The sequence below is a fragment of the Botryllus schlosseri genome, chromosome 2 (genome assembly GCF_051294905.1).
Source record: "Botryllus schlosseri isolate E-star chromosome 2, Bs_hap1, whole genome shotgun sequence".
NCBI lineage: Eukaryota > Metazoa > Chordata > Ascidiacea > Stolidobranchia > Styelidae > Botryllus > Botryllus schlosseri.
The window spans coordinates 19,984,642-19,999,386 of record NC_137237.1 but is presented as its reverse complement, the minus strand read 5'-3'; the positions used below and the strand labels follow the sequence as shown (position 1 = coordinate 19,999,386).

The following is a 14,745-nucleotide window of genomic DNA, read 5'->3' as shown; positions in this document are numbered from 1 at the left end:
TTTTGCATAGTTTTTGAAGACAGCCCAACAATTTCATGGGGTTGGCAAAAACATTTGAGAAAAATTTTTTTTTGCGTTTTTGGGCAAATCCAAAATTTTCAAACTCTACGTAACCCGCGAATATTTGTCGGAATGAATTCAAATTTGGTATGCGTCGTTTTTTAAGGCAACCTAACGATTTAATCAAGTAACCAGCAAGATTCAGGAAAAAAAGTTATTTTTGAACAGCCCTAACCCGCATGTATTCAAGTTGGGTCAGCGGATTTGCAACACCTTACAGGATTAGCCAGTTTGGAGCAATTGAAACATCACTAGTTGTCACTTGCTTTTTTTGTAGACTGCACAAGAATTTCAGGTACAGACATGTTTGATTATATCATAGATTTACGAGAAAAAGTAAGGAAAATCAAAATTTGCTAATTTGGTAACTAATTTTGCCGAATAAGACAAAAAAGGAACCCAATTGTTGCTTTCATTATTGTGAGGGGCTTTGTGGGAGATTAGGCAATAAAACCTACAGTAGTTATGAGCAGTACCAAGGCAAGAAAATGAATGGCTTGGCTAGGCATTTACATACGAAAGCACAGTAAAGTATAGCGATTTTCACAACAATTGCGCCATTTTTATTGACCTGCGACTATAAATGTTGTATTGGCATTGCACAGATTTATCGGTGGTGCGAAGTCCCGCTTGCCCTATGGGACGACCCACCATGGTTTCATGGCAGGGATATCTAAAAATCCAGGATGGGCCACTTGATAACAGACATAAATGAGGAGTCGATCCATTTTACCACAAACTCAAGACTCGCAAAACCTTAAATGATGGCTTTTATATTCAATACATGAATTCACTGAAATTTCAACTCCACAGTGCCTGATAACAGGACTCGCATTCATAATATAGTAATTTTCCTCAGTCTCGCCAGTTTCTGGCCCCCTTTTCCAAATACTAGGACTGATAGACAAAATACCATTAATGTGGTAATTTCACTATTCATTGAAGTTACAATGAAATGCCTGTCTTGGCCATCCTAGTCTCCAGTCATGCACAATGAAATGCAAAAATATATACTCAGTTATCGCTATGTTACGAGGCGGCATATCCAATGGTTGTGATCTAGCAGAGTTACTACAAAATTTCTCTATCTCAATTTCTCTACCATTGGAAGAACATAATACTTCTACTTGACAAACCTTAATAGCAAAACATTAGTCACCAAATATGACAAAGTATAATTAGTGGAAAATTAGACTTACTTGAGCAAGTATTTAAAGTAGGGGAAACTACTTTGAGTACTTCGAAACAGTAGAAGTACTTGTTTACCCACCACCTCTGGTATTGCTATGGGTTTGCATCACTTTTATTACTCAAAATCAACATAGAAAATAGGCGTGATGTAGCTTTCGAATGCAATACCGTAAATGATCATAATTTGAACTAATCTGAAGCAACAGTCACTTTGTTTGTCATGTCGTCTTTCAGTTGTGAATCCACTCAATTGTGCTTGACTAACAAACGACTGCGAAGTCTGGTCATAACGCAGTTCTTCAAACCACTCGAGTACTTTTCTGACTGGTCATTTTTAAACGTCCTAGCTACGGGACCCAACCTGCAAAAATACATTCATTAAGCACATGCGGAAACACACAATGTGGGAAACATATCCAGTCTGGCATGGATGAATGAAGAGTTCAGCATCCTCAAAACTTGAAGTGATTTATTTTAATAAGCATATGAAGTCACCACATGAATATTTAAACTTCAGCATCGGCCACTCGTTAACCGACTCAGACTCTCGAATCCTCAGACTTCAACGTGGTGTTAAAGTATGTTCATTATAACTCCGATTCCACGGATCTCACAACAGGGTCATTAATAGCAGGAAAATCCATATCCACTTCAACTGGCGACTGTGTCTTATCCTTACATAACCGATGGAGGGAACATATTGTAGGCAAAGCAAAAACATTCAGCAGCTGCTTATAGAGAGCTGGACTATTCGATTTCCACATCAAAGCAGTTTCTATCATATCTGAAGAGTATCTGCGACCTTTAGGGGGCACCTGACAAAGCGTCAATTGCTCAATAATGAATCCGATCAACGTAGGGTTGATGTCATCATATCTTGCAGACGACAAATGATTGCTAGATTGATACTTCTTCAACAGCGAGACAGCCGAGTCTATGTAGTTGATGGGATTCACACTAGACAGTGACAATGCCTTGCATCTTGCAAGAACATTGTTTATGTCGGATGTCTTTTTCACGCAATTTGCAGACAATAAGTCTTCATAAATAGAAGACGGAACAAGGGTGCCTTTAACAAATGACCGAATTGTCATGTCCTTAGCTACAATTACAGAAGATGTGAGCATAGGTTGCTTTTCAGTAGCTTTTTCCGAAGATATCAGGTGGAACTGTAATGTTTCGTGGTCAGCAATTGAGACATATCCATCCGGAAGAATCTCTTTCTTCAACTTTTCTTTCAAAGACTGGAGGTCATGTACAAATTCCTGCCGAATCAACTCCTCGTTACGGTGTTCTGTGCGCGCATTTTCACTGGACAGGCGGCTAGAAGAGGAGCACTTGCCACTTCGAGGCTTCGGATTGGGCTTTGTCAGATATTTCGGCAATGACGGAAATATATGCGGGACAGCAGTTGATTTGAGACGTAATCTTGACAATTCCATAGATGTGCGCTTCCTTCTGCGTCTCGACGTAGCATCACACGAAATATGTTCAAGATCGTCATCTGAAAAGTGAAGCCTGCAAACTTTAAGTCCGGCTGAAGCGGTCAAATCATTTCTTGGGATAGCTTTGAGCCACCTTTTCTGCATGTCAGCATCACGTGGAAAACCAAAACGAGGCACAGAAGCACTGTCTTTAGGTTCATCTTTCCTTCTTCGATAGCCAGTTCTACATCCAGGAACACAACAGCTATAACCCATTTTTAGTAGCGAGTAGGCTATATGTAATTTTAAGACAGAGGTTCTTGACTGGTTGGTAATTATTTCCACACGGGTGATCTGGTGACATTTCTTTGGGGTTAGAGCAACACAATACGGGAGTGATAGCTTTACGAGAAAAAATCAGGAAAATCAAAATTTGCTAATGTGGTTACTAATTTTGCCGAATAAGACAAAAAAGAAACTCAACTATTGTGAGTGGCTTTTCGGGAGATTAGACAATAAAAGCTACAATAGTTATGAGCATTACTAAAGCAAGAAAATGAATGCCTTGGCTAGGCATTTACAAACGTCTATAAATAATGTATTGGCATTGCACAGATTTATAGGTGGGGCGATGTCCCACTTGCCCTATGGGACGACCCACCACTGCGTCATGGCAGGGATATCTAAAAATCGGCAGGGATGTCTAAAAATCCAGAATGGGCCACTTGATAACAGATATGAGTCGATCCATTCTACCACAAAGACTCGCAAAAACTTGTTGACATGCATTAAATGAAAATTTAGTGAAATTTCAACTCCGCAGGACAATCTATAATCGGTGACTGCGTCTTACTTTATCATAACTGACGGCCAGGTAATGAATTTAGGGCCAAACAAAAATATCCAGCAGCTGCTTATAGACAGCTGGGACTATTCAATCTCTACATGAAAGGGATTGCAATCAGGTACTAAATTGAGTCGAGTTTAGTGTTAATAATTTTTTCCTTTCAAAAACACCACAAGATTGTTTTGCAATTAAAAGAATGACTGGGGACAAAACGACTTGGAGTCTTTGAAATCAGACACTAATCTGGGCCTAAACGATGTGAAGTACGGAATACTAAATGAAAAGCAATATAAGATAGCATATAAAGGACAAGCAATCTGAAGATTATCTGCAGGTGATAAAGGGGCACTTGATAAGAGTCAATTGTTCAATAACGAATCTGATCTGAAGACTTCAGATTGTTTAGATGGCACCTGCACAGTTATGTACTTTTCCAACAAAGATAGAGCAAAGTCGATGTGGGTGGAATTCTCGTCATCGCTTGACAATGATTTACATCTATCAAGAATGTTTTTCAATTCGGATGTCGTTTGAATGTAACTTGCACCCAACAAGTCATCATAAACCGAAGGCGGAACAGGGGATCCCTTGATGAATGAATGAATCCTCATGTCATTTAATACTATCACCGAAGCTTTGAGCATAGGTGGGTGATTAATGTCTATTGTCGAACTTATAAGATGGAACTGCAACGTCTCATTGTCAGCAGAAATGATGTATCCGGCAGGAGGAAGCTCATTCAGAAACTTTTCTTTCAACGAGTCGAGATCATCCACACATTCCTGCTGAACAAACTCCGCTTTGCATTCTTCTCTGTGTGCATCTTCGCTGGAAAGGCGAGCAGATAAGGAGATGCTGTTATTTAGAGGCCTCGGATTGGAACTCGTTGGATAAGTTTGCAAAGTTGGGAAAATATGAGGAACAGCAGTAGGTTTTAGACGTGGTCTAGATAATTTTGCACCACCATGATGTTTCTTGCGCCTTGACTGCTTGTCACTTGAAAATTGTTGGAAATCGTCATCCGAAAAGTGTAGCTGGCAAACTCTACGTCCATGTGAAGCGACCAAACCTTCACTCGCGATTGCTCTAATCCATCTCGCCTGCATGCTAGGATCACTTGGAAATCTATAGCAAGGAACAGGGCTCTTTTCCGGTTCACCTTTCTTCCTTTTATAACCAGTTCTACATCCCGGAACACAACAATTATAGCCCATTCTTATACTGTAGCATATAGCGTAAAGTGCTGCAATAAAATCAATGGTCAATTCAAGCCCTCTGGACATTAGTCAAAGAGCATCCACATAGCGGGTCTGTCGATTTTGTCAATGTGGCCCAGCCCCTATATCAGGGGCAGGTAAACTTTTTAGCTTGCTTGCTGCAGTGAACATCTGAATCCACCATATTAAAGTGAGAATACTAGCGAAAACGCAATATATTTATTCAACTATATAGCGACCAAGGAAATAATGGAGATAAAATTTTCAAAACATACCAATCACTAATTTAATGGTAGCGTACACCGTACAAGTACACGCATCAAAAACACAGACAAGAATTTTTTAGTTAGTCATTCTCAATAACCAGTTTCGCAAAATTAAAGATAAAAGTTGATTGTGTCGTTTCTTAGATTCGAATTGAGGATGTAAATTTGAATCCGTGGGGAACGATCTGATCACTTCTGATTTACCAACAGGACATATAACATACGAAGACAGTTGTATTCAGTGCATACTTTGTAGGCCTATACTTATATTATTATTGTTGTGCGCCTAAAATTTGACTTTGATCAAAATACACCAGCCAAGGCTGTGTCAATAGGGCTGGGCACAATGATTCGAGTACTCGAATCTGAATCGAGTATCAACTTCAATGATTCGAGTCGAGTAGTAAAATACGATTTTTCGAGTACTCAAATTATACGCTCCTCACCACTGCATGTTAATTTATTAGCGAAAATTGTAGTTTCAATACTATTTTCCAATCTGGGAGCCTTGAAACCTTGATTGGACTATCGCAACGTACGAAACTTATAGTACAAAGCCACGAACGTTGCGTGACATAACACATTTCAGAAGTCCTGATCATCCCACAACATTGTCACAAAAAGCAACGAAATCGGTATGGTCTAAAAAGTACCAAAGTATCTTAAATTTGATGCATAACAAGGCATTATATGCTATGTGGTGGCATAAAAGATACATATTTGAGCTTGGACATCTTTCATTATGTTATGACGTAATAATGAGTGATACTCGATACTCGACTCGAAGCATAATACATGATTCAGAATCGAATCACCCTGGTACTCGAATTTGCCCAGCCCTATGTGTCAACAAGAAGAGTTTGTGTGCCATCTAAAAATAGTACATTGAACGCTCTCGTATTCGAAATTTCATGCTGGTGACGCTATATCTTGAGATACGATTGTTGATGTACAATGTTAATCGTTTTTGCAAAATGGTTAATAACCTTATTTATTCATATTTTCTTTAAATTGGAGAAATGATAAACCACTTTCGCTTCATTTTCTGCTAAAACTTCAGGACTCTTATAACCAGAATGTTCGTCTGAGTTGATAGATACCACTATGCGAACTCATTTTAATTGCCAATAGCCTAATTTTATACCAACATTGTAACATTTTGCTGTTTAGGGATGGTGTGTTAGGTTTTGAAAAATATTTGTTTACAGAGATCCATATTCTCCTATGAGAAACATTACTGTTAGTCCCGAATAACTTCAAGATGAGCTACTACCTGCTACATAGAAATAACTAGGCTGGACATTATATTGATCTGTATGTTGTATGTTGCGATCATAGCCAAATGTGTCGTCGGAAACGTTATGCATTATTACATTAGCCTTCCCCATTTTCGTGGAAATGGATTTTAGGCACTCGTTTACATCAAATTGATGGCGCGTCTTTTCAAGATATGGCCAGTATTTCATAAAATGCAGCTACAGAATTCGCTTTGAAATAAAATGAAGTCTTCCCAATTTCTACATAAATAGTAAATGTTATTTTCAAGATCGGTCATTTTATTGCTGTTCATCAATAGCCTACAGTTAATAATTACACGAGACAGATGACGGTTGCACGATAATAGAAGAAAATTTGAACTAAGGCTTGAGGGCCCGCGAAGACAAAAATGTTGAGAACCACTGACATGGTACAAAGGCACAACAAAGCTACCAACGTTACGAGTAATAACATATTTCTCAAGTCATTATCAACCCATAACAGGTCACTAAGTGCAATGAAATCGGTATGGTCGAAAAACACCAAAAATCTCCAATGTGATGGAGAACAGGCATTATATCCTTTGAGGACGTATAAAAGAAACATATTTGGACATACCGTTAATACCTCATAATGACGAGTAATTCTCGAATACTCGACTCTCGAAGTACAATACCAATACGGGATTCGGAATTGGATCGCTCATGTGCTCAGCCCTATTTGCAACAGAACAGACTGATTTAGAGGCTATCAGTATTATTAGCTAATCACGCGTGAAATCAAACAGCAAAAGACTTACTTGACGCTAGCTGATATTAAACAGCACACCATTTACACATATACACTTCATAAAGCTACACCTACAATGCGGAAACCTTACACTCGCACAGCCTTCGCTGAAGAAGTCGTACGCGGACTAACCTTATTTTGCATGTCGCGAATGACCTTATTTTGCATGTCGCGACTGACCTTATTTTGCATGTGACTGACCTTATTTTGCATGTCGCGAATGACCTTATTTTGCATGTCGTGACTGACCTTATTTTGCATGTGACTGACCTCATTTTGCATGTCGCGAATGACCTTATTTTGCATGTAATCACACCAACCCTATATACTTTTTCGCCTAAAACCATAACCAGCGTTGGTGCGATCAAGTGTACGCTACAAGCAAAACAGCATCCAATCCAATGACGCACAATAAGGTCAGTGGCCTACAAAATAAGGTCAGTCGCAATATCCGCAATGACGTCAGCCCGAGCTTAAAAACATTTTAGAAAATCTCGCCATTCTCGCGGGGATGCAACTTTGGCGCGACTATGATCGAATAACGGCTTTATATCCACAGGGTGATGCAGCTGATACAGTTTTTTATCCACATAGTGATACAGCTGATACAGCTTTATATCCACAGAGTGATACAGCTGATACAGCTGATGCAGCTGGTACAGCTGATACAGCTTTATATCCACAGGGCCTCGAATAACCCGTTCATCCGACAACACCTGAACACCCTGATTGTGCCTGATATTATAATTACGTTTAAGATTTTATTGCATTCAAAAGTGTGCATGTGCATATAGATTTCCACAATGGAAATGAATGGCGAAATGAATGCATCTAAAAGATTATATTAACATTCGGCTGTTGGCAAAATTTGCACTGGTATGATTTGCTTCTGTAGTTTCACCTGGCGTTGCATGCATAATATATACGTTACCATTTCAAAAGCAGTCATAGCTTGGAATCGTGACAATGCGTGTTATGATTGTAGTTCGTTCGTTTCGCATGCATTAGCCCAGGGGTTCTCAACTTCCCTTGTATAGCGGGCCGCATTTTAACAGCAAAAGACGCTGCGGGCCGCATAACATTATTTCCATGTATTCGTGGGCTACTATTAAATTTAGACTACTGCAGCCTTAGCAGTCGTATACGGGCGTTAAGTCCATTTTATGCATTCTAAAGCATTAATGGACAGAGTTCGTATGTTTGCAGTATTTTTTTTGTGAAAATATTATCTTCCAGCGGCGCAAGTAGGCCTATATCCCATCATTGAGCGTGCATTGCAATAGTTGCCAAGTCGGTATAGATGCACCTTCAAACCCTTCCACAAATGAACCGAAGTCTCTGTTTCAATATGTGGGTGAGCAAGTATAAAATTACGGTCACTTTTTTGCTACAGAGGCCGTTATCACTTTGAGCTCCCAGTGATATGAGAAGTGTTTGCGCTTAGGAACTTCATTCGTTAATCTTGATTTTAGAAATCATTTGTAATGAAGCCTTTTCGGATAGGCTGTTCTTACCGCTACATAAAGCGTCCGCAGTTGATGGTTATTTACGTTGACGCAAAATAAATTGTAAATTTAACTTTGGTTACTTGCTTACGTTAATCTTAATTCTGTTACGTTCGTCGGCCGTATGTTGCTGTTACTGTGCTAAGTGTCAGCTATCATCAAGTTGGGCGTGCTATTGTGTTATTAAAGTCATGGATCACGTGTATGAATTAGCATCCGTAGATAACCCCATAGACAGGCTTCTGCGCCTATAATCGGCAGCGCAAGATTCAGACTTCCGCGCAGAAACAAGAAGAAGTCTGGCGTTCGGGTCATTTCTGAACAAACCAATCAACCCTACTCTCCTTCCATGGAAGGAGCCCTGGGCCAATACAGATAGAATTGAGCTTTGTTAAGTTGATGTTTTTCGCTGGTCCCTACCCGCGTTTGCCCTGCCAGCATTTCTACTCTGATGAATAGCATCCAGATAATTAATTAGCTATGTAATGTCTGTGGAGTCAGGGGATTCGTCGGATGCTAGGCTAAAGTAGTCTAAGCGTCAACGTAGCCTATTTCAGAATATGTGATGAAAGATCAACTGAAATTGCTGTTACTCTTCTGGTCACGGTTGAATCAGACTACTGTAGCTTCAAAATTTGAGAGAGTTACAAACCCAGTTCCCGCCGTTTAATTTCCCGATCCTTGTTCTCGTATCTGAGTTAAACACTCTTTAAAAATGTAGTACACAACGGAATTCTCTTGAACCAGAGTCCAGCGGAATACCGATTCAAAACAATAACAATATACAGTCCAGCATATATCAAGAAACCAAAATACGTCAAAGAATGAGTAACAAAACGAGACATAGACGGTGCGATAAGAGAGCCAAGTAGCTAAATTAATATGTAACATCGTGCCAGTAGCAATTGCATTTATAATGAAAGATGTCGCGGGCCGCGGGTTGAGAACCCCTGAGCCTATCGCGTGTTGCTTCGTAGTTTTCGCGCTCGTTCTGTTATCTTCTCTTAAGATTTCTTCCGTTTCTTCATCATTCTGATTTCGGCTTCTTTTTTCGAGTCTTCTTATTACGGAGTTCTGTATCCATCTCTTGTCGATGTAAGGTGTTTCCCAGATTTTCTTATTTCTTGCCGTACACACGGCCTGCTTGAACATTGATATTAGCTTTATCGTTCAACTAACCGAGTTGTATTCACAATTTGATATCGTCGTCATTTAGTGATTGGTGAACATACCAAATGAAAAACAACCACTTTCGAAATACTGCGTTGATCTTAATTTCCGTCATCGCGATAATCGAAGTACATTTACTTCGAATTTGTAACAACCGGTTTCTCTACGACACTTGACCTTTGAAAAAGTTATCTTTAGAAGAATGGTTGCTATCCCGAAAAATTACATACCGCTCATATTGACACTGCTACTCTATCGATCAGTATTTTGTTTTGTCTGTTTTCGATTTTCAAACGAGGAAAATTATTACTTGAGTTACTCCGCTTACTACATTTAAATTGAAACTCATCCGTCTTTCAATATCACGAAGACATCGATAAAAAGTATGTGATCAAACGCGACACGTTTTACTTTTGTAGGTTGTGTATGATTATCCCACACAACTCGTTTCTTACCGAAGGTATATGAAAGATATTTACGTCACACAGAAATATTCGAATGAGAGAGAAATATTCGACGTCACTCGCTATTCTGATATTACGATACTACAGAATGGTCGGTTACGCTTTCAAACTGTTTCGATATCTCAAGAACTTTATTGTATGAATGAATGTCCGTATATCATATTCAAATAGTTCAACACAGAGCTATTACTTACAGAAACATCAGAGTTCTCTGCACAAAAGTTTGTACGTGTACACTGTACATTGTACAGTATGTGATTACCCTGCGTAAGTCCTGCACAGCCTTGGTATCCATCTAAGTTTGGTTAACACAATTTATTGCACCGGGGTCGCGTCATCTTTCGTAAGACAATTCCAACCACGGATTTAAGGATATACCAATGTCATAGCAATAATCCAGTTACTCCAGTCATATGATTTCTAGTCACGACCCTCAAATCTTACACACAAAACAATCTACTTCGCTGATGGAAAGTGCTGAGTCATCAGATGATTGTCTTCACAACAACACAGCTAAAAGATACTATCATACAAAAATGGTCGTTATCCTTTGCACACACGCGCTAAATCATACAACGAATATGTTTTGTAGGGATATTATGAACGTGAGGTTCACGTTCGCGTTCTGTGTGTTCACCTCGGAAATTTAGAGATTCCAGTTCGCAAACGAACCTTGGTAGGTTCTGCACTCTGAACCTTTTTCATATATTACAGTTTTCACGCCATTATTACATCTTTGGTTAAAATTCTTTGCATTTCAACTATAGGGCCACTCTATGTATGGCGCTGGCAGCATAAAAATTCAATACCAAACGAGCAGGTACCTTCCCGATCTCAACGACTTTACACGCGTTGTTACAAAAGTTTACTCTAAATATTCAGCTTTACTTTTGTGAATATTTAGTGACTCTCTGCTCTGAGCTTTACCCGCAATCATACAACATCAAGAACTGAATACGCTACATGTATAGGTATAGTCAACGATGATGCTTCTTCAACCAATCAATTAATCAACGAAATTGATATAAATAATATGTCGTTGTCTAATGTTGATTTGATATGTCATCGTATCATAAAAATCAAATCCGTGCAATTGAGGTGCTGGCTACTGTATAACTTGATTATGGGGTAATATCGGTAGCTAGTATAGAAACCAGTTTTACACTCTGCTCAATAGCTGTTTCAGACGGCGAATACAATATCCGGTCTGGCCTAAACCGTTACGGCGTAAGCTTTTATTCCCTTGCAAGTCCCCGTCGAAATTGTTGGCAATGCGACGGAGGATATCGATTTTATGGAATGAATATAGCATTTGATTGCTCCAGTCGAGTTGATGCATTTGGCAAAGTCAGACCTGAGTCGTCGCTAGGTATTGTGTAGCTTATAACATTATTATATCATTTCACTGAAATGTAGGGTTGAAATTAGCAACATGACGTCATGTGACGTCATAAGGTTCACGTTCGCGTTTACACGAACCTGAACCTTTCAGGGGTTCACACCATGCCTAATGTTTTGTGAATCGAATTGTTGTTCAGCGTCAAGTCTCCATGTTGAAGCATACATTAAAACAGCACAATCTCAATTCAATTAAAACCCAGAATCTATTTTTATTTTGTCACTAACTGTCACATACAGAAAAATATATTTTCTTTCCCCACCAAAACATACTTGTAACCAATCACTTTCATCGAACATACAACTCAATAAAATTATTTACTTTCTACAACAAAGAAGTCCGATTTAGTTGAACATGTAGTTAAGAAATATTTTTATTAGTCTATATCAAAATAATCGACTTCTGTTTACGATATTAGTTTGTGTCATACCTGTGGACCCGTATTAAAATGGACACGACATGACTGAATGCACGGGGTTAGAAATTTATCGTATCGATTTACATGTGGTCTTTGTTACGGTTTCAAAAACGAACCATCTCTTTTCCATTGGCCGAGGCCGAGCGAGTCAGTTGCATGTATTTACATTTGGTAATTTGGTAACGATAATGTTGTCTGTGGATCGAAGCCTGGCATATTCCCCAATGTTTGTATACCGACACATTGCATGTAATGCCATACACCTCATTCACGCGAATACTTGGTATGGGTGAACAATCGTGAAGTGTGGATTTGTGGACAAGATCGAGAAGATGTTGGTCGCTATCAGCTTCAAAATAGGCCGTGAGTAAGTCTGGGCAAGCTGACCTGTCTTAGAAATCAGCCTATAATTTTTTGAGATCGACCATTTAGCATTTTTGAATTGAAAATGAGGTCGTGACCACAAAAGGTTGGAAACCACGGGATGCCCAAGATCAGTGGGGAGCTGAAAACTGTTGTTTCGGACCTGGTTATAACACACATCCAGATAACCGCACCGACCCAACAGTATAGCAGGGCTGTCAAACACAAATGCGGTCCGCCAGACCATTCAGGACCGTGGAGAAATATGTTGTAGACCGAAGCAATCACCAGAGCTCACATTAAGATGGCCCAGAACTGATGTCCCACTCCACTTCTGTATACATTCGATAGGCGAAGCTTGCTAGTATGACGCTATATTAACTGGCAATGTGTTCATCTTCATACCTCAATGTAAAACCCGCTAGTAGGCGCTAAAGAATGTCTGAAATTTGAGCCACAAAAATATGGTAACGCTTGTTTATGACCAATCAGCGATGTTAATTTGGGATACGGTTTTATCGCCGGCTATTTTTCCCAACACCGCGCGTTACCAGCCGTATGTTGGTCAAACCTTGATGTTTTCAAGTGTCCCAGCGCAGAAGGGATCGGTACCGAAATACCCGTCTCTGATAGTATCGCTCCCTCATGTTGCACACTCCAGAATAAGGCATCGCAACTGCTAGCAATAAAACGTTTTTTCACAAATAATTTGATCCATTTCTGAAAATGAGGCGTGTAAAAAATTGTATAGGGTGCGGCAGTAACGACCCCGCTCTTTCCCTCCCTCGTCCCTGCCCTAGTATTACCGCGCTTTCCTGAGGAGCCAATGTCAGACAAACCTTATGCTGTAGGAACAAAGCAACTTGTGTAATATAAAGGTCGGCACATTTTCATTATCAAACCGTATTATCGTAACCACATTTCGTGTCTCGCTTATTGGCTGTAGTAGCCTACCCAACACAGCGACTTTGAACATTAAATAACATCTAAAGGAGGTCGTGCGAAGCAAATATTATATAAATATTTAAAGATCGCTCTGCTACGGTCGCGACCCATACTTAAAGAACCCCTGGACTAATAGATGGTATGTGGGACGAAGCCCCCAGAAGTCATATCAAGCCTCACTATGGCGCCTAAGACCATTGTTTAGGAGTAGCGGTAACTGAAAAAGTGCTGATTAAAACAAACACTCTTTAGTTCCCTTGCACTCATCAAATAACGCCAAGTTGAATCCGGACTTGACCAAGTCAGACATATTCCAGAGATGATATCCACGCACTCTCTGTATGCTAACATTTTCTAGAGCTGATATCTGTTCCAGAAAGGAGAGCCCACCGCCCAACCACCCGCATTTTCCGAACCAAAACCCCGTCACATCGGATCCTCTCCACCAGTTACCTACCGATCCCACGCCTACTGTTACATGCAAGCAGTGTAATATCATAGGCCCCGAGCCGTGACTTTAGTGTTTTAGCCCATTCGAGCGTGGCCAAACGTAGGCTTGCTAGACGAACCCAATTCGCGGGCCGTATACCATTAAAAATTGACACTTCTTTGGAGGCAGAAATCTATTCATTGCTGGCCGCCGGTTGCACCAAATGTGCTGCACATCGCACTGCGCAGTGCCCACCACTGAGCTGTGGTGATTGAGAAATTTCACTCGCTAGGTGGGGATATCACTTAAATCATAAAAGATATCCCATCCAGAAATCCAGGGCGAATGACATGAAATGTTATGGAACAAAAGTTATTTGTATGGAATATGGAAATGTACAGGTATGGTATGGTACGGAACTTTCCATACTTTGGCCGTTTAGCCAAAACCATGACAAAAGTCCTACTTTCGATTTGTCAAATTGATTGCATACCTCGGAATATCGTTCACTGATCGCTGATGGGTCTTTAATATACAATTGAATAGTATATTCATATTGAAATGAACCCGAATATCTTCGGCTGACACTAGTCAGGGGTAATCGTCAGCAACTAGTAGAGAATTGGAAATAACTTTGTATATCAAAAATCGTATCACAATATATGACGTCACCAACATGAAATTTCGAATGAGAGAGCGTTCAATGTACTATTTTTAGGTGTTACACTACCTCCTTTTGTTGACAGAGTTTGGGTTGGTGTACTTTGAATTTTGATAAAAGTCGACTCAACTCCTGAAATACAGTTTGTCTTTAATATTTTCCGTTGGTTGACTAAGAAAAAAGGTCTTCGCCTACGTTCGAACCACAAATTTCCCGTTTAGCGTAATTCATGCCCATTTTCACACGAATCTATCCATCATCTTAGCTCTAAAAGCTGTAAAAGAGGACGAATTGCCAAAAAGGAATACATTTAGGCGTCCTGGGAGGACATTTTAAAAA

The 14,745-nt window shown here is 39.8% G+C and overlaps 1 protein-coding gene across 2 annotated transcripts in view; it reads left to right on the top strand.

Annotated features, from left to right (window-relative positions):
• LOC145434068 (uncharacterized) overlaps nt 1–14,745 on the top strand; it is a 169,864-nt gene that overhangs the window by 84,001 nt on the left and 71,118 nt on the right. The window lies entirely within an intron of this gene.